The sequence below is a fragment of the Taudactylus pleione genome, unplaced genomic scaffold (genome assembly GCF_031769625.1).
Source record: "Taudactylus pleione unplaced genomic scaffold, aTauple2 ptg000110l, whole genome shotgun sequence".
Classification (NCBI taxonomy): Eukaryota; Metazoa; Chordata; class Amphibia; order Anura; family Myobatrachidae; genus Taudactylus; species Taudactylus pleione.
This window is the reverse complement of record NW_028284512.1, coordinates 2,265,581-2,292,049: the sequence shown is the minus strand read 5'-3', so window position 1 is coordinate 2,292,049 and position 26,469 is coordinate 2,265,581. Positions and strand designations below refer to the sequence as shown.

The following is a 26,469-nucleotide window of genomic DNA, read 5'->3' as shown; positions in this document are numbered from 1 at the left end:
CCGGCTGGCTTGACCGTTAAGGGTGCTGTAACCCCCGAAAGTACACTCCAGTCCAAACCAAAAAAAAAATTATTTTCTGTGTTTGTGAATTGTGTGCGCAGTAGCCGCACGTGCATCAACAAAGTAGTGCCAAGCGTGCGCCTGTGTCATAAGTAAAGGGCCGGCTGGCTTGACCGTTAAAGGGTGCTGTAACCCCCAAAGTACACTCCAGTCCAAACCAAAAAAAAAATTATTTTCTGTGTTTGTGAATTGTGTGCGCAGTAGCCGCACGTGCATCAACAAAGTAGTGCCAAGCATGCGCCTGTGTCATAAGTAAAGGGCCGGCTGGCTTGACCGTTAAAGGGTGCTGTAACCCCCAAAGTACACTCCAGTCCAAACCAAAAAAAAAATTATTTTCTGTGTTTGTGAATTGTGTGCGCAGTAGCCGCACGTGCATCAACAAAGTAGTGCCAAGCGTGCGCCTGTGTCATAAGTAAAGGGCCGGCTGGCTTGACCGTTAAAGGGTGCTGTAACCCCCGAAAGTACACTCCAGTCCAAACCAAAAAAAAATTATTTTCTGTGTTTGTGAATTGTGTGCGCAGTAGCCGCACGTGCATCAACAAAGTAGTGCCAAGCGTGCGCCTGTGTCATAAGTAAAGGGCCGGCTGGCTTGACCGTTAAAGGGTGCTGTAACCCCCGAAAGTACACTCCAGTCCAAACCAAAAAAAAAATTATTTTCTGTGTTTGTGAATTGTGTGCGCAGTAGCCGCACGTGCATCAACAAAGTAGTGCCAAGCGTGCGCCTGTGTCATAAGTAAAGGGCCGGCTGGCTTGACCGTTAAAGGGTGCTGTAACCCCCGAAAGTACACTCCAGTCCAAACCAAAAAAAAATTATTTTCTGTGTTTGTGAATTGTGTGCGCAGTAGCCGCACGTGCATCAACAAAGTAGTGCCAAGCGTGCGCCTGTGTCATAAGTAAAGGGCCGGCTGGCTTGACCGTTAAAGGGTGCTGTAACCCCCGAAAGTACACTCCAGTCCAAACCAAAAAAAATTTATTTTCTGTGTTTGTGAATTGTGTGCGCAGTAGCCGCACGTGCATCAACAAAGTAGTGCCAAGAGTGCGCCTGTGTCATAAGTAAAGGGCCGGCTGGCTTGACCGTTAAAGGGTGCTGTAACCCACAAAGTACACTCCAGTCCAAACCAAAAAAAAAATTATTTTCTGTGTTTAGCCGCACGTATATATCAAATCGATATAACATAAATGGAGGACCAAACTTTCTCCGATAAAAATAAAATAGAGAAAGATCAAGAACCACTTCCTCCTAGTGCTGAAGCTGCTGCCACTAGTCATGACATAGACGATAACATGCCATCAACGTCGTCTGCCAAGGCCGATGCCCAATGTCATAGTAGAGGGCACATACAATCCCAAATGGCAAAGTTCAGGAAAATGACCTTGAAAAAGACATTTAAATCAGCTGAAGAGAAACGTAAACTTGCCAATATGCCATTTACGACACGGAGTGGCAAGGAACGGCTAAGGTCGATCCCTAGTATGTTCATGACTAGTGGTTCAGCTTCACATGACGATGGAAGCCCTCCTCCCACTAAAAAAATCAAAAGAGTTAAGCTGGCAAAAGCACAGCAAAGAACTGTGCTTTCTAAGAAGATATCACAAATCCCCAAGGAGAGTCCAAGTGTGGTGGTGGTTGCGATGCCTGACCTTCCCAGCACTGGACGGGAAGAGGTGGCTCTTTCCACCATTTGCACGCCCCCTGCAAGTGCTGAAAGGAGCACCCACAGTCCACTTGCTGATATGCAAATTGAAGATGTCACTGTTGAAGTACAACAGGATGAGGATACTGGTGTAGCTGGCGCTGAGGAGGAAGTTGGCGAGGAGGATTCTGATGGTGATGTGGTTTGTTTAAATCAGGCTCCGGGGGAGACAGTTGTTGTCCGTGGGATGAAAAAGCCCATCACGGTCATGCCTGGGCAGAAGACCAAACATTCCACCTCTTTGGTCTGGCAATATTTCTATCCAAATCCGGACAACAACTGTCTTGCCATATGTACCATATGTAAAGGTGAAATAAGTAGGGGTAGGGACGTCAACCACCTAGGAACATCCTCCCTTATACGGCACCTGCAGCGCGTTCATAAAAAGTTACTGTCAAGTTCAGAAACTTTGGCTAAGACCGTAAGCAGTCCAGGGACACCTAAATCCCGTTGTCCTGTTGTATCCAAGCGCCTGCAAACCACACCGTCAACTCCCTCCTCGTCAATTTCCTCCTTAGTCAGGATCGGAAGTAGTCCTGCAGGCCATGTCACTGGCATGACTGACTCTCCTATCCGGGATTCCTCTGGAGGATCCTGCATTGCTACGCCTACTGCTGCCGCTGCTGCTGTTGCTGCTGCTGGGAGTCGTTCATCATCCCAGAGAGGAAGTAGGAACACCACTACTTTTACTTAACAATTGACCCTCCAACAGTCCTTAGCGAGGAGGATGAAGTACGACAGCAGTCATCCTGAAGCAAAACGTATAACTGAGGCCTTGACTGCTATGTTGGTGTTAGACGTGCGTCCGGTATCCGCCATTAGTGCAGTGGGATTTAGACAATTGATGGAGGTAGTGTGTCCCCGGTTCCAAATCCCGTCTAGATTCCACTTCACTAGGCAGGCGATACCGAGACTGTACAGAAACGTCAGAAAAAGTGTCCTCAGTGTCCTGAAAAATGCCGTTGTACACAATGTCCACTTAACCACGGACATGTGGACAAGTGGAACAGGGCAGACTAAGGACTATATGACTGTGACAGCCCACTGGGTAGATGTATCACCTTACGCAGCAACAGCAGCAGCGTCACCAGTAGCAGCATCTCAGAAACGCCAGCTCGTTACAAGGCAGGCTACGCTGTGTATCACCGGTTTCAGTAAGAGGCACACCGCCGACAACCTCTTAGAGAAACTGAGGGAAATCATCGCCCAGTGGCTTACCCCACTTAGACTCTCCTGGGGATTTGTGATATCTGACAACGCCACCAATATTGTGCGGGCATTACATCTGGGCAAATTCCAGCACGTCCCATGTTTTGCTCACACAATAAACTTGGTGGTGCAGAATTTTCTGAAAAGCGACAGGGGCATGCAGGAGACGCTTTGGGTGGCCCGAAAAATTTCTGCCCACTTTCGCCATTCAGCGACTGCGTGCCGAAGACTGGAGCGCCAGCAAACACTCTTGAACCTGCCCCGCCATCACCTGAAGCAAGAGGTTGTGACGCGGTGGAACTCAACCCTCTATATGCTTCAGAGGATGGAGGAGCAGCAAAAGGCCATACAAGCCTATACATCCACCTATGACATAGGCAAAGGAGGGGGTATGCACCTGACTCAAGCGCAGTGGAGAATGATTTCCGTGTTGTGCAAGGTTCTCCAGCCCTTCGAACTTGCCACACGTGAAGTCAGTTCAGACACAGCCAGCTTGAGTCAGGTCATTCCCCTCATCAGGCTTTTGCAGAAGCAGCTGGAGAAAGTGAAGGAGGAGCTAAGACGGAGCGATTCCGCTCGGCATGTGGGACTTGTGGATGAAGCCCTTCATTCGCTTTGCCAGGATTCCAGGGTGGTCAATCTGTTGAAATCAGACCACTACATTTTGGCCACCGTGCTTGATCCTAGGTTTAAAGCCTATGTGGTGTCTCTCTTTCCGGCCGACACAAGCCTGCAGAGGTGCAAAGCCCTGCTGGTGAACACACTGTCAGCTGAAGCGGAACGTGACACGTCAACGGCTCCTTCTTCATTTTCTCCCGCAACTGGGGCTGCCAGGAAAAAACTTAGGTATCCTAAGCAACCCACTGGCGGTGATGCAGGGCAGGCAGGACCAAGTTTGGACATCTGGTCCGGACTGAAGGACCTGGCAACAATTTCTGACATGTCTACTGTCACTGCATATGATACTGTCACCATTGACAGAATGGTGGAGGATTACATCGGTGACAGCATCCAAGTAGGCATGTCAGACAGTCCATACCTGTACTGGCAGGAAAAAGAGGCAATTTGGAGGCCCCTGTACAAGCTGGCTCTATTTTACCTGAGTTGCCCCCCCTCCAGGGTGTACTCCGAAAGAGTGTTTAGTGCAGCCGGGAACCTTGTCAGCGAAAGGCGTAGGAGGTTGCTTCCACAGAATGTGGAGAAGATGATGTTCATCAAAATGAATTATCAGCTCTTCCAGGGAGACCAGCCTCCAGAAGGTACAGAGGGACCTGTGGTGGTGGATTCAAGTGGGGACGAGTTAATACTTTGTGAGGATGAGGATGTACACACTGAAGAGGGTGAGGAATCGGTGGATGAGGAGGATGAGGATGACATCTTGCCTCCGTAGAGCCAGTTTGTGCAGGGACACATTAATTGCCAGCTTGTTTTGTGGGGGCCCAAACGAACCAATCATTTCAGCCACAGTTGTGTGGCAGACCCTGGCGCTGAAATGATTGATTTGTTAAAGTGTGCATGTCCTGTTTATACAACATAAGGGTGGGTGGGAGGGCCCAAGGACAATTCCATCTTGCACTTCTTTTTTTTCTTTGCATTATGTACAGTTTGGGGCCTAGTTTTTCTAACTGCCATCCTGTCTGCCACTGCAGTGTCACTCCTAGATGGGTCACGTGTTTGTGCCGCCCACTCGTGTCGCTTAGCATAGTCATCCAGCTACCTCGGTGCAACCTTTTGGACATGAAAACACTATTGTGAGGTGTGAGGTGTTCAGAATAGACTGGAAATGAGTGGAAATTAAGGTTATTGAGGTTAATAATAGCATAGGAGCAGAGAAACCAACAAATTCTGTGATTTTAGCTGTTTTTATGCTTTTTAAAAAAAAAATACAGATCCAAAACACAAAACCCAGAACCCAAAACACGGAAGGGTGGTTTTGGCAAAACCAATCCAGATCCAAAACACGAAGAAAGATCCAGATCCAAAACCAAAACACAAAACACGAAAAGTGGCCGGTGCACACCCCTAATTTATTCATGTATTTTTACTTCATAATGTGCAGATAAATAGCATTTTCTGAGAACCCAAGAGCTGAATTTACATTTTAGAATATACGTACCTGTGTTTTGCCAAATGCACCTCGTACATATTATCTGTCTGTCTATGTATGGTAACTGTAGATAATAAACCATACAGTTTGTGTAACATTACACATTATTGATCAACTTTGGAATGCTTAACAGAATGAGATGAGGTATAAAACATCTACGAAGACCTAAAAAAATATGAAATAACCTGTTTTTGTAATTCATACTCGCAGAACTTGGAATGATAACTATCTGGGGAATTTTAGAGATATGCGCATCTTTCTTTAACATCTAAAATGTCTGGTTGACTTTTACATCTTACATTTGTCTTTTCAATCACTGGATGTTCCCTTGACCTTCTGATAAATGTTCTCCCTTTTGCAGTCCCCTGCACTGATTGGATAATGATGTTCCTTTGGGTTTATCATTGTTTAAATTCAGAGACTTGATATTAAGTCCATACTCAGAACTCTCTGCTGTCTGGAACGTATAATAAGACCCTAACCTGTATCCTATATTACTTGCCGATCTCTGGGTACAATTCCTGTGGTTTGTGTCCTCACATATAGAAAACCTATTTTTGGCTTTGTCCAGCAAATACCCCCTACTGGGGGATAAACAAAATCCTTTATTATCTCCACCGAATTGTACAGAGACCTTAGCTGTGTTTAGAGCTTCTTTGCATGGTGTCCATTTATCTATCACTCGTCTTGAAGGGTGCAAGGGCAGTGGCTTTCGTGGGTCCGGCTTTGAAATATTTTTGAAAATTCTTGTGTCATTATTTTCTGAGACGTGTTTCTTACTCCTGTGAGAGAGTAATACATTAGTTACAAATAGTCAAAAAGTTGCAAATAGATTTACAAAGTAAATGTACGTAGGGGAAGTTGAAATTTAAAAAATGTTGTTTGTCCTAACTATTACCAGGAGAGTTTGTACAAAAACTGTCACCCATTGCGCAGCTTAAAATAAGTTGTCCACAAATAGTTCTTAAACATCAGTGGTGCCCATGCAAATTAGAGTGAAAGGTTATTGCAAATAGTAACTTGTGTAGCTAATGTCGACAGGTGAAGTGCAGAATGTCAACATTGAGGTTATGTCGACAATTTAAATTCAGACATGCACAATGTCGGCATGGACAGCATGTCGACATTGCGCATGTCGACATAGCATGTTTACAGTATTTAAGCCCTAACCCTAAACCCAACGCTGACATGTACTGTCAATATTATGACTGTGACATTTATAATGTTGACATAATGACCAAGTTGACATTATAAATGTAGAAATTTCAACCATGGTGTCAACATAATGATTACATACCAATTTAGACTCATAATGCAAACAGACACCAGCGTGACTTATTCTTTGAAAACTATTACTGTCTCTCGACCAGTGCTATATTTTAATGGAATTACCAAAATAATAATAATAATAATAATATAAAAAAAAGTAAGAATTGGTAATGATATAACAAAAGCCACAGCCTTAAATCATATTGGAAAGCATAGAAAGCACTCATTAGTAAAGACTATAATTAGACCCATGTGTTTTGTTTTTGGCTTTGCTTCTAAATCATCGTCGTGTTTTGGTTCTGGCAAAATCACCCTCAACTGTTTTGATTCAGTTTAGTTTTTATTTAAAAATGTATAAAAACTGCTAAAACCATGTAACTTTGACCTGTTTTTGTTCCATTAGTATTATTAACATCAGTAACGTTTATTATCAGTCATTTCCAGTCAATTTTGACCACCTCACAGCACCTGAAATCACAAGGGAGGGATTTAAATGCAATAAAAAATATGTGAGATCCGTTTTTCAGATCTGAGGTTTGAACTTGCGAGTCAGGACTCTGGTCTACTCGGAACCCCAAAATGATCTGACCTGGGAGCTAGGGTGTGTTCAGTTTTTAACAAAACCGAACCGCTCATCTCTAAATATAGTACAGGATATTATATGGATTTCTCATCTGTCCAATTTGCTATAAAGCGCCGTGGGCCAAAATTTATCACATATTCATACATAGAAAGTAAGAAGAGATTGTGAGAATTAAATTCAGCATATTATATAGCTGTCATCAGTCCAATATGTTAAAGACCATTGAGCCAAGATTTCCCACTCATACATACATAGAAAGTAGGGTTGGACTGGCCCAGAGGGCCTGTCACCTCCTCTAGGGGTCAGGTTCCAGGCTGTACTCAGGGCCGGTGCAAGGTTTCCGGGCGCCCTTGGCAACATTTCACCAACCGCCCCTGCTCCCTCCAATTCATAATATGCCACGCATCAGCCCCCCAAGTTTATCATATGCCACACAGCAGTGTCCCAAATTCATAATATACTATATAGAATATTACACACAGCAGACCACCAAAATCATAATGCACCTCATAACACTGCCGCCAATTCATAATATGCCACACAGCTGTGCCACAAATTCATTATATGCCACTCAGCCATGAATTATGCCATTCATTTTTTGTGGAGTCAGCGGTGCCCTCCAGTGGCTGGCCCCCTTTAGGCGGCTGTGTAAGGTTGCCTAATGGTAGCACCGGCCCTGGCTGTACTCTCGAATTATACATTGTTACTCTATTAGACGGTAAGTTCCCTCTTTGAGTAGGACCACTGATATAGATGGGTGCTTGGTGCACTTCTATAGAAACTACACAAAATTCACCTAATGGTTGGTCAAGCATCTGTGGTGGCTGGCCACACCCCTCTGGTGGCTGGCCACACCCCCTAAAAATGGGCCCTTACCACTGCATTCCCCTGGTGGGCCCTACTTGCCCCAGTCCGACACTGATAGAAAGAAAGAAAAGATACTGAGAAATAAATCCAGCAAGTGTCCTGTTTTTCCTAGTGCAGTCCTGGTTTTTCATGCTGAAGGTCTCTAACATTGAATTCTTATTTTTCTGTAATTCAGACCACTCGTGTCCAGATTAACTGAATTAGTTGGAGTAGCTGCTTGTTTTACAGTATCAGGTACCAAAAAGGAAGCATACAGATGTGTCCTTACACATCTTTGCTGCAGTCGCACCGAAAAGCCCATCTTGGTGTGCCAGGTCCCGTGAGACTCGCCAGGCCTTTTTTTCATTTTTTTTTTGCCGAAAATGTTTTTAAATTGCAATGTGATGCAACTAGGATGCACCAGCAGATGGTGCTGACTAATTTGATATGTGACACCTGTATATCTGTGCGCGACTGAGTCTCTGGGGCTTGGTGCAATCTTTTGCATCTTCGGGAACTCCTGCGTGTCTTCCCGTATTTTTAAAGCAGCAATAATTTTAAAGGCTAAATTAAGCTGGTTTTGCCTTTAACATGATTGCCGCTTTAAAAATGTGGGAAGACTCGCAGGAGTTCCCGCAATGGCAGAAGATCACGCCCTATTACATAAATCCCTCTGAACCTGTATACGAAGTGCTACAATGTAGTGGCCGCAGCTTTTCTCATTTCAAGTTCTGTTGTGGTTCATATACAGACTCAGGTGCAGACAGATATACATCAGTCACATATCAAATTAATCAGCACAGACATCCAACACTAGCAGAGTTACATGGGACCTGGCGCCTCACTCACACCAAGCAAGTCGTGCTGCGTGGCATATTGAGGCTAGATGTATGAGGTCACATCTGTAGGATGGCTTTATTGGCTTACCAAATGTCAGATCATATGGGTGTCAAAAGATGGGACCCATAAATTATAAAACACAATACAAATGTACAGATGTAGTAATAGGCAGATATGCATACATACACAGTAAGAATAAATACTGAGAATGGCATAAATCATACTGACAGGGACGTCACAAGGGGGTTGCGGGCCACTCCTGGGTGTGACACCAAAGGGCCGACTCCCCCTCAGTGAAAGGTGCCGGGTGCTGCACTGTAACATTACGTGCAGCACTCGGCTCCTGACACAGTGAGGGAGCCGGCACTGCCCGCAGAGTGATCCACGGATGCAGTTCGCATCTCTGGGCCCCCCCCTCCACCGTAGTTCCCCAATTGTTGCAGGGTTCGGGTGCAATAGCGGGGAGGGACACCACTGCATACTGAACAACATAAGTGGAAGTGGTATAATACCAGATGCAGCACAGTAATAGCAGTATGGGCCAGGAACCTTTAGATGGCATTCCTGGGGCTGACTTACTCAAGCTGTGCTTAGAAACAGCAAAACTACCGTAAGGGCCACAATCATTTATATCAGTCCTCCTTTATTTTCCTTCTCATGACTAATGCCTGTCCATTGCCTTTGTCTTCAGATGCCTTATCTATCACCTTCTATTCTCTTGTCTCCACTGCCCCATGTCTGCCCTTCTTGTTCTCCCTGGGATTTTCCTCTTTACTAATTTATGTTCCTGTTGACACTGAAGTATCTCACTGGGGGTTTGTAATTTATCTAGCGCAGTTCTCCTACTAGTTGTCAGTTTATAAAAAACAAAAAGTGTCTGACATTGTCAGCTGTTCTGGCTCATACAAATCTGTGGTGTGTTCATTCCAAATTCTCTGTTTTTCATGAGTTTCTTGGAAGCCTGGGTTTCCTGGATATGGGAATAGTTCTGCACATTCAAGGAAGGAGTGTAGTGTATAAAAATCAACGAATTTGGGTTTAACAGTAACACAACTTAGATGCTGTATTTATTATTATTTATTACCAGTAATTTATATAGCGCACACATATTCCGCAGCACTTTACAGAGAATATTTAGCCATTCAAATCAGTCCCTGTCCCAGTGGAGCTTACAATCTATATTCCCTATCACATGTACACGCATACAAACTAGGGTTAATTTTTTGGTGAGAGCCAATTAACCTACCTGTATATTTTTGGAGTGTGGGAGGAAACCGGAGTACCCGTAGGAAACCCACGCAAGCACAGGGAGAATATACAAACTCTGCACAGTTAGGGCCGTGATGGGAATTGAACCCACAACCTCAGTGCTGTGAGGCGTAATGCTAAACATTACACCGTCTGTGCTGCCCAAGTAAGACAAGTAGTAAAAACAAAAAAGGCAAAAAAACTAAATTTACCTTATTTGTATTAAACAAAATCAAAACTCAGATGTTACACTCTATTATAAGGTAAATATTGGTCAGTCTAGTAAATAAGAACAGACAATGTGTAAAGACCAGTGCATGTACCTGGCAGTTTCAGATTCGTCCTCTTCATAGGAATCAGCAGATGGGAGGTAGAGGTGCAATTTATTTGTCTCTGATTTTTGTACATCAGTTAGTAGCCGAGGGTTTAAATTGAATGGAGCCTGTGCTATATCTTGTTTGCTGGGATCTGTACTTCTGCCATTTGACCTACCTGTAGGTGAGCGACATGGTAGATTCTGGTGATTACACAGAAAATGCTTGGCAAGCTGAGATATAACTGAGCATATTAGGGCTGATGCACACATGAACGTTAACGTACGCGCCTTTGCAGAGCGTATCCTGTGTGGTTTGGAGCTCTGCGTATTCTGGACTGAGCATGTGCAAGTAAAGGCGATACAGAGGTATGTGTATTTCAGTCACATCTTGCCGACTCTCACGGAACGGGCGTGGGGCTCCCAAAAATCGGGTGGTGCTCCCGGCTGCCTGGAAAAGTGGGCAAGTCTCCCAGCTTGCCGCCTACCCCCGGACCCCGCTGATTCGCGTCATCATGACCCCGTCCCCTGCCTCACAATGCAAGTAATCTCGGCATTGTGTAACAGGGTCGGGCCACAATGACGTGATCAAGCGGTCACGCCCCCAATGCCGTGTCAAGTCCCCGCCACGCCCCCCTTATGCCAAGACATCCTCCATCGTGCCGATCTGGCTGCCCCCTCCTGGCAGCCAGAATGTCGGCAAGTATGATCTGGGCTGTAACAGGGCATTCTCACATAGGCAAAGTAGAGGGCATAGGGGAAGGAGCTGGACCGCACACTCTAATTTTAAACATAATAAGAGGAACTACCATGCTGAGACTTATGGTGCCGTTCAGGACAAACAAGATGCTGGTGCAGTTAGAGGGCGTATCAACAAAATTGCAACCCATGCAGAGTTGGCCAGAAGTATAAATAAGCCCCAGTACAGAGTGCTGCTCCATTCTAGGACAGTATGGGTGTTGTTAACAGGGTGTAGTCATTGTTGCCCCATATGCTGGATGGCTGAGTGTGGGTAGGCACAGCACTGTGGAGAAAAACAGTGTTTGCCTCCATGAAATATATATAAATAGGGGATTTAGTCATGTGACCGGCTGCCGCAAGGGCGCCGGTCACAATCCCGACAGTGGAATGCCGGCTAGAGATTTATGATAGGCATCTAAATACCGACGCCTATCATAATCCCGACACCGGAACGCCGAGGACGCCATCCTGAATGAAGGTAAGTCCGGGGCGCCCTTACCGTTAGCAGCGGGGGGGAGGGTTAGGATTAGGGAGTCTAGTGGTTATGTTTTTTGGGGGGGGAGATTAGGATTAGGCACCCCTACGGGGGAGGGTTAGTGTTAGACACCCCGAGGGAGAGGTTAGGGTTAGGCACCCCCTGGGGTAGGTTAGGGTTAGACACTAACAGGGGAGATTAGGGTTAGGCACCACTAAGGGAGGGTTAGGGGAGGACAGGGGGGATTAGGGTACTTACCTGCCCCTGTCGGGATCTTGATCCTGTCGGGCATCCGCTGTCGGCTAAACAGGCGCCAGCATTTCAATCCCATTCCATAAAATAGAATATAACACACCATTTACATTTATGTTCCAATCATCTTCCTTCTTGTAACTATTAGATCCTATGTAACATATCCTATGCAGTAATTAAGCCTAACCTTTTCATAATTAGAATTATTCTGGAGTTAACAAGACACACAACAGAAAATTCCCATTTCCCAGCAGGCCAATTTAACATAACAGTATGTGCCAGCTAATTATAGCCATGGCCAATGTCTGTTGTAGTGTACAGTAGATCTCTAAATGGATGGCTTGAATCAGCTCTTAAATTATGCAAGCAGTAATGCATTGATGAAAGCACAATTTATCATTCTATCTCTGTAACAGTGGGAAATCAGGTTTACTATGTGATACTGCATCTTGCTGTAGTTATAATCTCAATTACAAAAAAATCTCAAGTAAATAATATATTAATATGCCTGTGGGTGAGGGTCTCCCATTATTTTTGATTGCTCAATCAAGTAAAAAAAAACTTTTAATGAAAAGCTAGCAATATAACAGTACCAACGGCAGAATACGTGCACCAATCAATTCAGCAAAAGGACATTCATTAAATATACTTTTTTTTAAAGTCCCTATAACTATATTACTCACATGCACTTCATTATTGCATCATCTTAGAAGCCGAAGTCATATTAGTGAGGTTCTTGTTATAGCTCACCTGGTGTCAAATGTTGAAAATCACTATGGTAGGTTGCACTGAATTCCCCAATCTCAGGTTTCAACACAGTGACAGCAATCATTTGGCGGAGGTTGGGCCGTGACATAGGGGAGAAGAATCTCTCCTGAGTGTTGAGCCTCTCTTGAAGGCTGTAGGTAGCACCTTCAACTGCTAAAGTAAGGTACACAAGCATTTATGTATCAGTGTCATGTATTATCTAGTAAAACACAGTCATGAGGGCATCACCAAGAAGTATAAACAAATGCACGCACACATATACATTTATTACATTTGCTGTATATTAGAGATGTGCGGGTTCGGTTTTACTTGGTTCTTATCGCCAAATCATCGTTAGTTTGGATTAGTTTGGTTGTCTTTTATTGGCTATCCAAAACACGTGACAGCCGGATAGCCAATATGATGCCGTTTTTAAGATCCGAACATATCCGAGTAAATCTGAGCAAAACCGAACCGCACATCTCTACTGTATATATATATATATATATATATATATATATATATATATATATATATATATATATATATATCCGAGTTACGGCAGGGAAGATCCGACCAGGACTCGTTTCGACTCGGTACCCCAAAATTTGGTTGTTGTCGGTTCTCTGAAAACCGGACCCACACATCTCTTATACCCCTTTTACACTTGAACTAAAACCCGGGTTTTTGAAGGGTTAACCCGGGCAGCTCCTTGGTGTAAAAGGGGAGAGGGTTGGATCGCCGGGTTGAGTGACCCGGCAATCCAACCCAGGTAAATAGCAGGGTTTAACACGGGCGTATCAAAAAGTTCCTCATGGCCGTTAGGCCCTGTACATGGGGAATACTAGTGTACAAGCTACATATGTCCACTGTGCATAAGATCGTCCCTGAAGGGACCATATCAATATCCATTAATCCTTTAAGGAAATCGGTGGTGTCCTTAATATATCCATCTTGTCTTAGAATTAGAGGTTGAAGTATGTTGTCAAGAAACACAGATATGGGTTGAAATAGTGAATTATGTGCAGAAATTTTTACACTTAACACTACTGGCGTTCCGATCACCATAGTGACCGGACGCTGTATGCGCTGTGACGTCATCAGTACGGGCCGCGACGGCAACTTGGTGAGTGATTTCCGGTTCTTTCTCCGGTGTGAGCACGCTGCGGTGGCTTCTCTCTATATAAAGTCAGTAAGTGTTTTTATATGTATACACCTTGATTAAGGGACGTGCGAGTCCCGAAACGTCGGATCATGTATTGATTGCAATACACTTTTGTATTTTTTCACAAGTCCCTGAGTGCCGCTATTTGTTTCCAGTTACTTGTATTTACCTCCATTCCAGAAGGCACCTGGGCATGCTACTCTGGTTGGATTGAGTGCCGATCTGAATATCCGTCTTAAATATATATATATATATATATATATATATATATTTTCAGTACTGTGCAAAAGTTTTAGGCAGGTGTAGAAATCAGGTCAGAACTGGCAGAAACCAGCCAATGTCATTAAGAACTATCTACAGCGTAGAGAAGAACAAGGAGTCCTGGAAGTGATGATATGGCCCTCACAGAGCCCAGATCTCAACATCATTGAGTCTTTCTGGGATTACATGAAGAGACAGAAGATCTGTGGTTAGTTCTCACTGCCGAGTTCCTTCAAAAACTGGGGGCAACTGTACCTACAAGAATTGATGCTGTTTTGAAGGCAAAGGTTGGTTCATTTTTTATTTCATTTAGATTTCTCTTCTGTTCATTCACTTTGCATTTTGTTAACTGATAAAAAATAAACTACTAACACTTCTATTTTTGAAAGCATTCTTACTTTGCAGCATTTTTTCCACACCTGTCTAAAACTTTTGCACAGTACTGTATATATATATATATATTTATTTATTTACCGGTGATTATGTGATTAATGTTTCACAATTTCGCTTCAATTTAACCTTTTTTTCTTTTTACATTAGTTCATTCCTGTCATTTATATAACTTAATGTCACAACGTGTAAACATCATTTGATACGGTATTGGTGTGAAATTATATGCCAGCAATGTTTATACATGTAATTAAAAAAAGCACTTCCTCTACTAGCACAAGGCACTTTGGATTATATTAACTCCTTTTGTAACAGGGATATTGTTCACCAGTGGATAAAACTTCAAACAACATGAAGGACCTGAAAGTATTTCCTAGCATCTCCCCCCCATGATGCTAAACACATGGTGATCTCAGTCTGAAATAAGAGATAGCTTATGATCTAGGGTTAGTAACTATTCTAGGAGGAAAACTTTCCCGACTGTGGGAAAAATGCCACTCAAAGGATTTAACGGATAACCACAATTACTTTTAGAGGAAAGTAAAAGTTTTTGTGGGATGAAATGCTTGGCCTTTTTTCTGGGCTAGGATCCCAAAACCGAACGGCAGAGAAAGATGTTTCCATCAGTCACTGTGAGAAAATGGAACCAACTCAAATGAAGGATTTAACAAACTGAACATTTAATTAATCTCCTGGTAGCCCAAGAAGACAGTGCAGTGATTACACTCACAGAAATGTAATATATTATGTCATTACTAGTTGCTGGAGATGTGAGAATATATGTTAAGGCATTATCGGATTTAAAGCTTTCCGTTATTAGTAAACTAAGCGGCAAGCCACAGTGCATGTACTAAACCAGCATCTATAGTACTATGCAAACCTGTGCTTTTTGTGGTGGTACTCAGGGGTACACACAATACTGGCACCTTTTTTTGTTGTTGTTTTTTGGTCTAATTTTTAATTCTAATAACTAGTTCCAGAAACGGGAAGAAATCAGTTTAAGCATTTGATAACTGAATAAAATAAGCCTCCGCACATTTATAACTAGTTCCAGAAACGGGAAGAAATCAGTTTAAGCATTTGATAACTGAATAAAATAAGCCTCCGCACACTTATCCAGGGTGTGGAAGATACTAAATCTTGGATCAACTTGTAACTTTGGGGCCTATTCATGGTGTTAATTATCAGGGTCTGAACAGATCCCGATAATTAACATTCTGACTCGCAGCGGCCACCGGAGCAATTCATCATTCCATACGATATCAGCTGTCCCCGAGAGCCTCTTCACTGCTCCTTTTCGGAGCAGTGAATCTTTTCACTGCTCCTGTCAGAACAGTGACGGGACTGCGCACGCACGACCTACAGGTCATGCATGCGCACAAGAGCACCAACGTTCGCCGGAAGGAGCCGGACAGGGTCAGAGGGGTCCAAAAGGATCCCTCATCGCAACCCAGACCTCCTTCCCATAGGGAAGAAGCGGGTTGTGATGCCGGAGCAGGAGCATTCGCCATCTGAAGATGGCGAATGCTCCCGCAGTCAAACTCTGAAAATATATTTTCGGAGCTTGAAGAATTCTGTCCCCATAATAGTGTATGGGGACAGTGGGCCATTCCGCAAGAGGAAGGTAAGTAGGAGATATCTGTGATACTAGTGTATGGGGACAGCGGGCCATTCTGCAAGAGGAAGGTAAGTAGGAGATATCTGTGATACTAGTGTATGGGGACAGCAGGCCATTCCGCAAGAGGAAGGTAAGTAGGATATATCTGTGATATCTCCTGCTTTACCTACTTGATGAATGGCCCGATACGATAACTTAATTTTTACAATTGCAGCTGAAAAATGTGCATTATCACCTGCTTTTGTGAAAATTAAGTGATGATGAACAGGCCCCTATGTGAGTACAGGCACCTTTTCTTCATAGAAAATACAAAAATACAATGCTGCAGTAACAGAAATATACATAATAATTGTGTAAGGTCTGTCCTGGCTCCTCAATGCGAGTGCAGTGGAAGCCTGGGCGTGTGCCTCATCTGCTTCCACTGCAAGGGAGGCAGACATGAAAGAGGAACAGCCAGCGTGAAGAATGTAGATATGGGAGCCAGAGGGGTGGGTGTCGTGGGTGGGTGTTTGATGGGTGCGGGACAGAATGACAGAGGGGGAGGGGAGTGAGTGGGGGAGCGGCAGGGTTCATAACAACAGAGGGGAAGTAATCTGACAGAATGGAGGGCAGGACGGGGTTGAGCAGGGGGCAGAGACTGAAAGGATCCTGGTCCAATAACTTAGTTAGTCTACATAGTTATTTTGTGTGGAAAAAAAAGGGGGTCTGTGAGGGGAAAACAGAACCGTACTTGGTATAGATAAAATTTTAGACTATTTGAGTTCTATTTGTAAATAATCTATGGGGGGAAATTACTAAGCCTTTGAGAGAGATAAAATGGAGAGAGATAAAGTACCAACCAATCAAATTTAAACTGTCATTTTACAGGCTGTGTTTGAAAAATAGCAGTTAGGATCTGATTGGTTGGTACTTTATCTCTCTCCACTTTAACTATCCCCAAGGCTTAGTACATCTCCCTATGGAGTCACAAAATGTATCAGCATGTTAAAAGTGGAGATGATATTTGTCAGCTGTGCACATTCATGGGAGCATACCTATGCTCTTTTAAAATTGGTTGATGATGATGTAATCTCCAAGTACCGCTTACTACCTGCACCCTGCTCGCTGGAGCCTAATGATTGTCTTATATAAGTTATGTCGTAAAAGGTCTGCCATTATAAATGGTGCAGAGGTGATGTAAAAATCTGGTCATTTGTGTACTAATAAAACCCTGTGTTTTGGTTCTGGTTTTGGATCTGGATTCATCTTCTTGGTTTTGGTTCTGTATTTAAAAAAAAATTGAAAAAAAACCCCAGCTAAAATCATGTAATTTGGACATGTTTGGACGTGTTTAATTCATACATGCCTACCCTCCCGGTTTTTGCGGGAGGCTCCCGACTTTTCAGGTAACCCCCAACCCCCCCGGAAGTGTAGGCACTTCTCCCACATTCTGCCCACTTCCACCCAACTATGAGTGTGCCATTCTTCCAGGGGTGGCAGTCTCAGCAAGATCATGTTGGCAAAGATTAAGACATGAGGTGCGGTGTGATCAGGAATGTAACTGAATATGATGGGAGAAAGACACAAGGGAGGGATAGAGAGAGACAGAGGGTAAAAGAAGGAGAGAAAGAGATGGGGTAAGAAAAGTGTAGAGAGATCCAATGGGAGAATACAAGATGCTTTGATGATGGGGTGTAGACCTTTTTGTATTTATATTGTGATGTTGTAGCTGAAGGGAGTCCTGGAGCACACAGCACATACTGAATACACTCACACAATACCAGCAATCACTTTCAACTACTTGTTAAAAAAAATTTGCAGCTCTTTCAAACGTCCCCTTAGTGATCTTTGTGACTGCTTCTGTGCCATTTATCTTTACATGATCCCTTTATATGGCCAGATGTCTTATATCAGTCTACTACAGATGGGTCCTCATACACGGTGGCTCAAGTCGCTCCAAATAGTCCCTCTCAGCGTGTCAGGTCCTGGGCGGCTCGGCCATGCCAAGTGGCATTTTACTGAAATGTGTGCCTTATTCACGCAAATAGGATTACTGGAAGCCACAAAGCTGCATTGCTAGTGTATGCAGACCATTGTGCTTTGCAAAACTTGTCCATCTGTGTGTGACTGAGTGTGAATTTGTGCAAATGGGCTCCAGTATTAGCAGCCGCAGTTTTCCTCATGCCAAGTTCCGATGTGCTTAATCTGAATCTCTGAACGTGTGTAAAACCTATTCCTGTGTGGTTAAAGTCGCAGGCAAGCATCTCTGGTACACTGTGACTGGCTTTTCGCTGATTCTGTGATGCGCATAAGATGGAAAATGTAAAGACAAATATGGTATGCTACTCCTCTCGGAGCTCCTCAGTCATGTCCGGTATCTTGAACCATATGGCATATAGATGCGAGGTGCATGAGGGCACATCTATATGGCAGCTCCACTCCCACATTGCAATACCGTAATTTGTGCCATGGCACAGTGAGGGTCAGACTATGAATCACCAAGGAGCATGAATCAAGCCACTGGACTGTGAACTTCACTGGGGATATTGGAGGCTGACCTACTCTCCGAAATTCAAGATTCTACTGGTCATCCTTGGAGGCTAGGCAAGTATGCATAAGTGAGGCTTTGCTCTATAGTATTATTTAGAGAGAGGTTGATAAAAGTTGAAATGAATGAAGGAGCGATAATAAAGAGATAGTAAACTGAATTCTGAAGCGATAATTTTACTCTTTCCCCAGAGCACTTCCATCCAGACCGGCAGTCCTGCAAATGCAGCTGAATAGGCAGTTCCAAAAACTTATATGAGATAATACTACTTGCTAAGACTTACAATTAGCCCATATCCTGATGGTCAGAATACAGACAGCGACATCCCGACAGTCAGAATCCCGACAAGTATTTATAACCCTTACTCTAACCCTTCCCCTAACCTTAACGGTCGCCTCCATGTCGGTCGTTAGGCTGTGGGTTAACACCCACAGCTCTAACGACCGCTAAGGGTGATGGTCGCGATGGTCAAGACCCATACCCACCCATAACGCAGCCTAACTCAATTCTCCCATCCTGCAGCCTAACCCTAACCCTCCCCCTACTGCCAAACCCTTCCCCTAGTGCCTAACCCTAACCCTCCCCCTAACCCTAATACATACCTCCGCAATCTGTTGGTATTCTGACGGTCGGGATACTGCTGTCAGTATGGTGACAGTCGGCATCCTGTCGTAATGATGACTACATCCCGCACTATGGAGCTTATTCAGACCCGGTCGTTAGCTCTACGAGCTCGCGACCGGGTCGATGTTGCTCCAGTGTGTGTGCGCATGCGCGAGACCCGGCTAACGACGGGTGATCCGTCGTTAGGGGTCTCGTTGCAGACGGGGTGAGCTGTCGATGTTGAGTGACAGCTCGCCCCGTTTGCTGGGCGGGCCGGGGGCGTGCCCGGCCAAACGCAGGCGTTCCTATCGGAACGCATGCCGTTTGGGGGCGGCCCCACTGACATCATCAGTGATGTCAGTGGGGAGCTTCCTGCTCAAACAGAGCAGGAAGCTCCCTGGGGCTTAAGGTTGACGAGACCCTACCTTAGAGTCTCGTCGTAAGCCCCGATGGTCGCGATGGTCTTGACCATCGCGACCATCACCCTTAGCGGTCGTTAGAGCTGTGGGTATTAACCCACAGCCTAACGACCGACATGGAGGCGACCATTCAGGATGCAAGCGGCCGCCCTGTTTCAGAACGACCGCTTGCATCCTACGACCGCCTCTGAATGAGGCCCTATGTGCCCAGTATTTTGCAGCATGCAAATAATATTTAGCACCTCCTCTGTGTTTCATCAGCCTAACAGTCTAGAGAAACAAATTTTCTACAGCATTATCTCATATATATATATATATATATATATATATATATATATATATATATATATATATCCACAGTTTTGAAAAGTACCTTAAAAATTAAAAACTTTTATGCAAAAATTAATTTTAGCTGTATTGTAAAAACTAACGTCTGTTACAAAGGACTGTTTGCTGGAGAGTTCCTTAATTCCGATATAAAGTGATGTATTAACATGCTTGCTTTACAATAATGACCATGCACTTATAATAGGTAGCACAGCTTACTTACTGTTTTAATGCATGTCTAAGAATATCAACAATAATGGTTTGTTTTTAAGTACAATATTTAACCCACCTGTCAGCCCTAAATGTTTTTCCCTTTTTGAGACATCAATGGATCTGTTGCTAGGTGGGCGTTTTGCCTCCTGCTCAGGCTGGGTTTGTCTGGCATTCCGCAGTCCATTCCTGCAAAATATTAAGTGCAGTTACTTATTGGATCATCGTTAACGTCCTGGACATTCCCAGGTGCACTCTGCAAACACAAATCTAACAGACAATATTTCACATTAGTTCCAGCTAGCTACTAGAAGGCATTGCAATTATTCAACAATGCATCGATTAAACGACAATTATATAGTGACAGTAAGATACATTGAGCTTACTCTGACTTTCTACTGTAACTTTGATAAAACGTGATATTAATGTTTCCATCTACCAATCGAATAAATAAATCTATAAAACAGGAGTGTAATGAAGGGGTTGAGTACGCGATGCCGGCGGTCCGGATCCTAGCGGTCAAAATCCCGACGCCAGCACCCCGACAGGGTTAGGATACTGACACCTGTCAATAGATATCCTAACCCTTCTCCTACCCCTGACCCTTCCTCCCCGCTACCTAAACCTAACCCTCTCTCCTGGTGCCCAACCCTAATCCTCCCCCTAGTGCCTAACCGTAGCCCCTAACCCTAACCTTCCCCCTACCTAGCTACTTACCTTCGAGATGCCGGCAGTCATGATGTCGGCGCCGGGATTATGACAGGTGTGAGGATTCCGGTGCCGGTATTCTAAGCGCCGGCATTCCCTTTGCCAGGATATTGACCGAATCCCGTAATGAAGTAAGACTTTAAGGGGCCTATTTATTAAACTTTTTTCATAAAATGATGTAGAAACTGCAGTTTCTGTACAATGTTATGAATTGTTGCTATGTACTAATAACTTAATTTAGGAGATTTTACAGAAATCTCTTGCAGAAGGCTAATTAGTGCTACAGATCACAGTCCCCATTATTATCAATGGGAACTATAATCTGATCCCTATGTACCAAACCCCAAAAATCGAATTCAAAGACCATTTCGGATATCTAGGAAACATAATTTGTGGAATCCTTAGAATAAAACATGACCGATATTAACTCTTTCCAAACAGTTTTAATTACTTTGAATACAAATACAGACAAACAATACCAAATGTCAGTGTCATCACAAGGGGGGTCAGGGCCGAAGCTGGGTGTCACCCACCGAGGGGTGACACCAAGGTGCAGACTCCCCCTCAGTAACAGGAGTTGGGTCCTGCACTGTATAGTGTGCTGCACTCGGCTCCTGATAACTGTGAGGGAGCCGACCGGCACTGCACACAGGGCAGTCCGCACCTCCGGCACCACTCATGCCCCCCAGTAATAAAGAGACCCCCGGGGTTCGGGCGCGAGGCCAAGCCCCCCTTCCCATGTGACCACGCTCCTGTGCACGAGGTCACGCCCCCTTTTTGGCGGCCTAGCCGCGCACACATAATCTGTCCCCTCACCGGGTGACACCACAGGGAGGGATGCCACTGCCAAATGTATTTGTTATACATATACAATTAAGGCTCATACCTTAATTTCTCATTAATGAGACAAACAGGAGTCGAGGTTTGTGAGGATCCATGAATGTCTGAGCTACCAATCCAGAATATTGTTTCCTTTTTCAAATAACTTCTGTCATTCCACCATTTCTGTGAGAATTACAATGGAAAACAGAATATATTTATTCCACTACACCTGTTGGTATTTAAATCAGAATGTTATCTGATTGCTATTGCAACCATGGCCAAATAGCACACAATGTAGTCAACAAAGAGGCCTTGTAATGACTCTCAAAATTCTTTTAATACTGCAACATCCTCCCTCTGCCCATACTTGCTGACCTTTTGGCTGCTTCAGGTCAGCACTGCGGGATGTGGGGCTTGGCAAAGGTGGGCGGGTTTGGGGGTGGAGGAGCATGGGTCTCTGCTGAGGAGGGTGTGTCTGGGGGCATAATGACACAATCACATCTTTGTAGCCCTGCCCCTTGCTTTTCAATGCTATACGCAGCACTAAATAAGGAGGCCCACTTTACCATACACATCTGTACTGTTTAGCAAGACTGCAAAACCATTGGTACAATCGAGTACCATCGTAGCCTCACACACATTTGCACAAGCCCTGACCTTACTCAGAAATTGCTAACTTCCATGCACGCTATCAGGCCTTAGCCTGCGTAGGCCACTGCACTGGATAATTTATGCACGCCCCTGCCACGCCGTTGAAAAGTACTGGCACGTCTGCGTCCCCATCACCACCCAACAAACGGCACTTCCTGTCCATCACTCTGCGATGGATCTGTGTAGTCACTGAGATCGCAGTCCTGATTGCAGTGGCTGGTTCGTGCATGCACACTGCGATGCATACGTATGCGCAATACACAACAATCGACCGAATGCGTGCATAACCGCAGTTGCGTATGGTAGTGAATCAGACCCTGAGTCAACATCAGGTTATATTGGCATATATGTGACTTACCCTTCACCATACTGTGCAGTGTGGATGTAGTCGGCATCTCGGCGTGCAGAATGCCGATGGTCTGTATACCGGCGCCGAAATCCCGACAAGTCGGGATCCCGGCACCAGTATCCCGACCGCCAGCATCCCGAAGGTAATTATCAGGGTGTTAGGGGGAGGTTAGGGTTGGGCACTAGGGGGAGGGTTAGGATTAAGCACCGGGGAGGGGGGTTTAGAATTTGGGTGTGAGGAGGGGGAGGTTAGGTTTAGGCACTAGGGGGGAGGTTAGGTTTAGGGTGCGGGAGGGGGAGGTTAGGCTTAGGCACATGGGGATAGGTTAGGGTTAGGCACCGGGGAGGGAGGGTTAGGGTAGGGGTTAGGAACACTTACCCGCCTTCCCTATGGATTCTGGCTGTTGGGATGCAGCTGTCGGTATTCTGGCCAGCGGCATCCCGAGAGCCGGGATTTCATACCTAACCCTGTGCAGTGCAGTAGTGAAAATACAGAAATGACTAATAAAGACAGTCAAAACAATTAGGAAAAGGGGATATGGGTAATACACAAATAACTTTGGAACGGTCTGGAATTGTACCTTGTTGCATAGACTATAACAACAGTTGTTAGATCTGCTGCTAAAGTCAGAAATTTAAAACTGGCCTTCAGTTGTTAAAATGCAGGCATGCAGCATACATCTAAACGATTAAGAGACTTTGGGCCTGATTATTATTATTTATTTATATGATGCCACAAGTTTTCCACAGCGCCTTACAAAGTACATAAACAAATAATTAACCAGCGACTTACAATACAATACAATACACGGACAAGGATAATAAAGATTGCTAGGATTCAGCAAGGAACGCAGTTGCTTATACGCATGCAATCGATTGTTGCGTATGCGTACTGCGCATGTTTATGCATCTCAGTGCATGTGTGCAAACTAGCCACTGCGATCAGGACAGCGATCACAGAGGATACGCAGACCCATGGCAGAGTAATTGACAGGAAGTGTCATTTATGGGTGGTAATGGGGGGGTGGTCGGGCGAACACAGGTGTGCCAGTACGTTTCAACGGCGTTGCAGGGGCGTGCATAAATTAGCCACTGCGATACCAGATACCGCCTGAGGCCTCATAGCGTGTGCTAAAGTAAGCAATTCCTGAGTAAGGTCTGGGCTTCATTAACTGTCCGATGTTACTCGATGTTTGTCTATGTTGGCCAAGTATATGGATGTGAGTAAGGGGAAGTGGGCGTCCTTATGTCAGGCTGCGATCGCAATGCGAATGCAAACATTTACATGTCACCGTTGGTTTTTGCTACTGCATTGTATGCGTATAAGCAGAATAGCGATCCGTAGTGAGGGGCTAATTCGGCTGAACGCAGATTCACGATTATCGGGAATCTGCACATGCGCAGGACACATTCTGCGAGTATGCAGAATGGGGCCTGCTAACATGCACGCTAGCCCTTGAATGCCTCTGCCTGATTGACAGGCAGAGACATTTAAGGGGCAGTGCGGGGGCGGCCAGTGTTCCCGGAAACGGGCTGCGTTCGCCCCATTTTCTGGGAGTGGCCATCCCAGAGATTGCGTGGACGTACACAGTCTGCCGGGCTCGCATGCCAGCCAGCCTGAGTAAGCCGATGGTCGCGATGGCGATCCCAGCACTGCGACCTCCGTCACAGTACTGGGATCACAAATGCAGCAGGGGGTGTCATACACCTCCTGTTGCATTTGCATGATTGTAAGGATCACATTGCTAAGCTTCCTGCGGCCTGCGGCATCCTTGCTGAATCAGGTCCTTTATGCATTCTTCTTAGGGCCTGATTCAGAGCCGGATGCAATTAGCGCTCGCTCGTCCTGAAAATAGGGGTGGCTATTCAAATGAACCGTTCGCTGTTTGCGGTCTGATCACGCCTCTAGGTCTGAACGAGCGAACAAAACTTGCGGTCGTTTTTTGGGAAACTATGCCCCCTGGCCGCTCGCATCCTACGTCATGTCCGCTATTTATTAGATTAATCGAGTACATCGAGCAGCGTATGAACTGCTCGCTATTCTTGTGGTTGGTTTTTGCTACCACAATTTTGCGAGCAGTTCTGGCTCTAAAATAACCCAGTGACGTGGTCAATGACGCTGCTGTTTTAAATATGCACACCCATAAAACGCCCGTTTGACCTTTAAGCACGCCTGCGATCGGATCTCCACTCCCCGTTTTCAAGCACCTTCCCCTGTTACCACCCACATACGCCTCATCCTGTCACTCAAATTAGCAGGCATTCGCTATTTTGCGAGCGCATGAATTTCGGCCGCACTGACTGGTTCGCGCATGCGTATAACGATCCGTACGCATGCGCAGTTGGGCAAACATCGCTCGGAGCGAACGAGCTGCCGCTTACGAGTGGCTCTGAATCAGGCCCTTAGTGTCTTATACTGTATGTCTTATTTGCCTGGCATCTCTAATTGGAACAGCAGACTTAAGATACTATAGAAAAGTGTTTTAAAAAAGTGCTCTCAAAAGCAAATCTTATCTAAAATGTCTACTACATAAAGGCAACATACAGTCATGGAAAATTGCACAATTGAAGTTTATTTTGAGAATTACAATTTGTGTATTAATAAACCTAATTAAGGCCCCTACTATGCTGTTATGTCCCTATGCATTGCTTGGCACACAAGTAGCGAAGGCCCAAAGGGACCTATATACTGTATACTCCATTCATTCCTTTAAATAGCACATTCACCTGAAATGTAACATTGTATTTTAATCAGCTGTTATTATTTATTTTTCTTAAATAATTGTATATTTAAAGATGCGTACACACTGGGCGATAAAGTGGACTACTGAACGATAACGATATCGTTATCGTTCAGTCGTCCACTTTATCGTCCATTTTTAACCCCAAAAAGATGAACGATGACGACGACGCGCGTTCCCGCGGGTCGTTCGTCATCATCGTTCATCGGGCTGACATGCAGGCCAACCTGACGATCTCGTCAGGTTGCTGCATGTCAGGGAATGGGGGAGAGAGCCCGGCGCTGAACGATATCGTTAATTATATCGTTCAGCGGCTGTGCTCAATGTCTTCAACGACATTGAGCACAGCCTGCCGGGGACAACACTACACGATATCGCTCAGGGAGCATATCGTGTAGTGTGTACCCACCATTAGAGTTACTTTTCCTCTTTCAATCTGGCCATGATCCGGCCTGCATACTTATATAACTATTACAGCATCCACATCTCTCCTCACTTCTATTGTTCTGCAGGGACAGAACAGGCACTGAACGGATCTCCCATGTTTACATCATTCAGTTGATATTTCAGCTACTCCTTTCTGTAGAGTAAATTTGGCCCTGACTTAAGTTGATTGGGTAGTGAATCAATGTAAGGCCTGGCAGTGAAATAATGAAATGACATCAGGGTGTTTTTACAATGTACTTTTTCAAATTCTTGTGCATAATCATAAAGTTATCTCATTTATAACATACAGTACAAACAAGAGTGCACTACACCCTGCTATCCCTGTCTGTATAGAAAACAAACTTATCTGCAGTAACATGGAGACCCAACAACTGAGGTTAAGGGGTTCATTTATTAAAGGTATGCAAAAACAAGAGTTTTCTCTGAAGATAGGACTTCTCCCAACCCTATCTACTAAAAGATTATTGCTGGCTAATGCCGGGGGAAGACCAAGCTTAGAAGCTGGTCGACAGGTGCCTCCGGTGAAATCCCCATATCAGGATAGTGATAGCAGGGGCAGACTGCTGAAAATGAAGGTGCAGGGGCAGCCTACAGAAAATGTAGATACAATCGCCATAGCAGGATAGTAATTGTAGGGGCAAACTGCACAAAAAATGCTTTATTAATTTAAATAAACTTTTTTCCTAGAGCAAAATAATACTGAATGATTATTTATCTTTGTTTTCATAGTTTTAGACATTTTTAAAAGTCCCATTTATGTATTATTGTGCTCTACATTTTACCAATATGCAGTCATAACTTTTGAGCAAAGCACCTCTTATGCCTTAAAGGCGCGTATCCACTAAACG

General features: G+C 44.6%; 1 pseudogene; it reads right to left on the bottom strand.

Annotated features, from left to right (window-relative positions):
* Positions 1-5,309: 5,309 nt before the first annotated feature.
* The window catches only part of LOC148525171 (uncharacterized), a 48,764-nt pseudogene continuing 27,604 nt past the window's right edge, over positions 5,310-26,469 (bottom strand).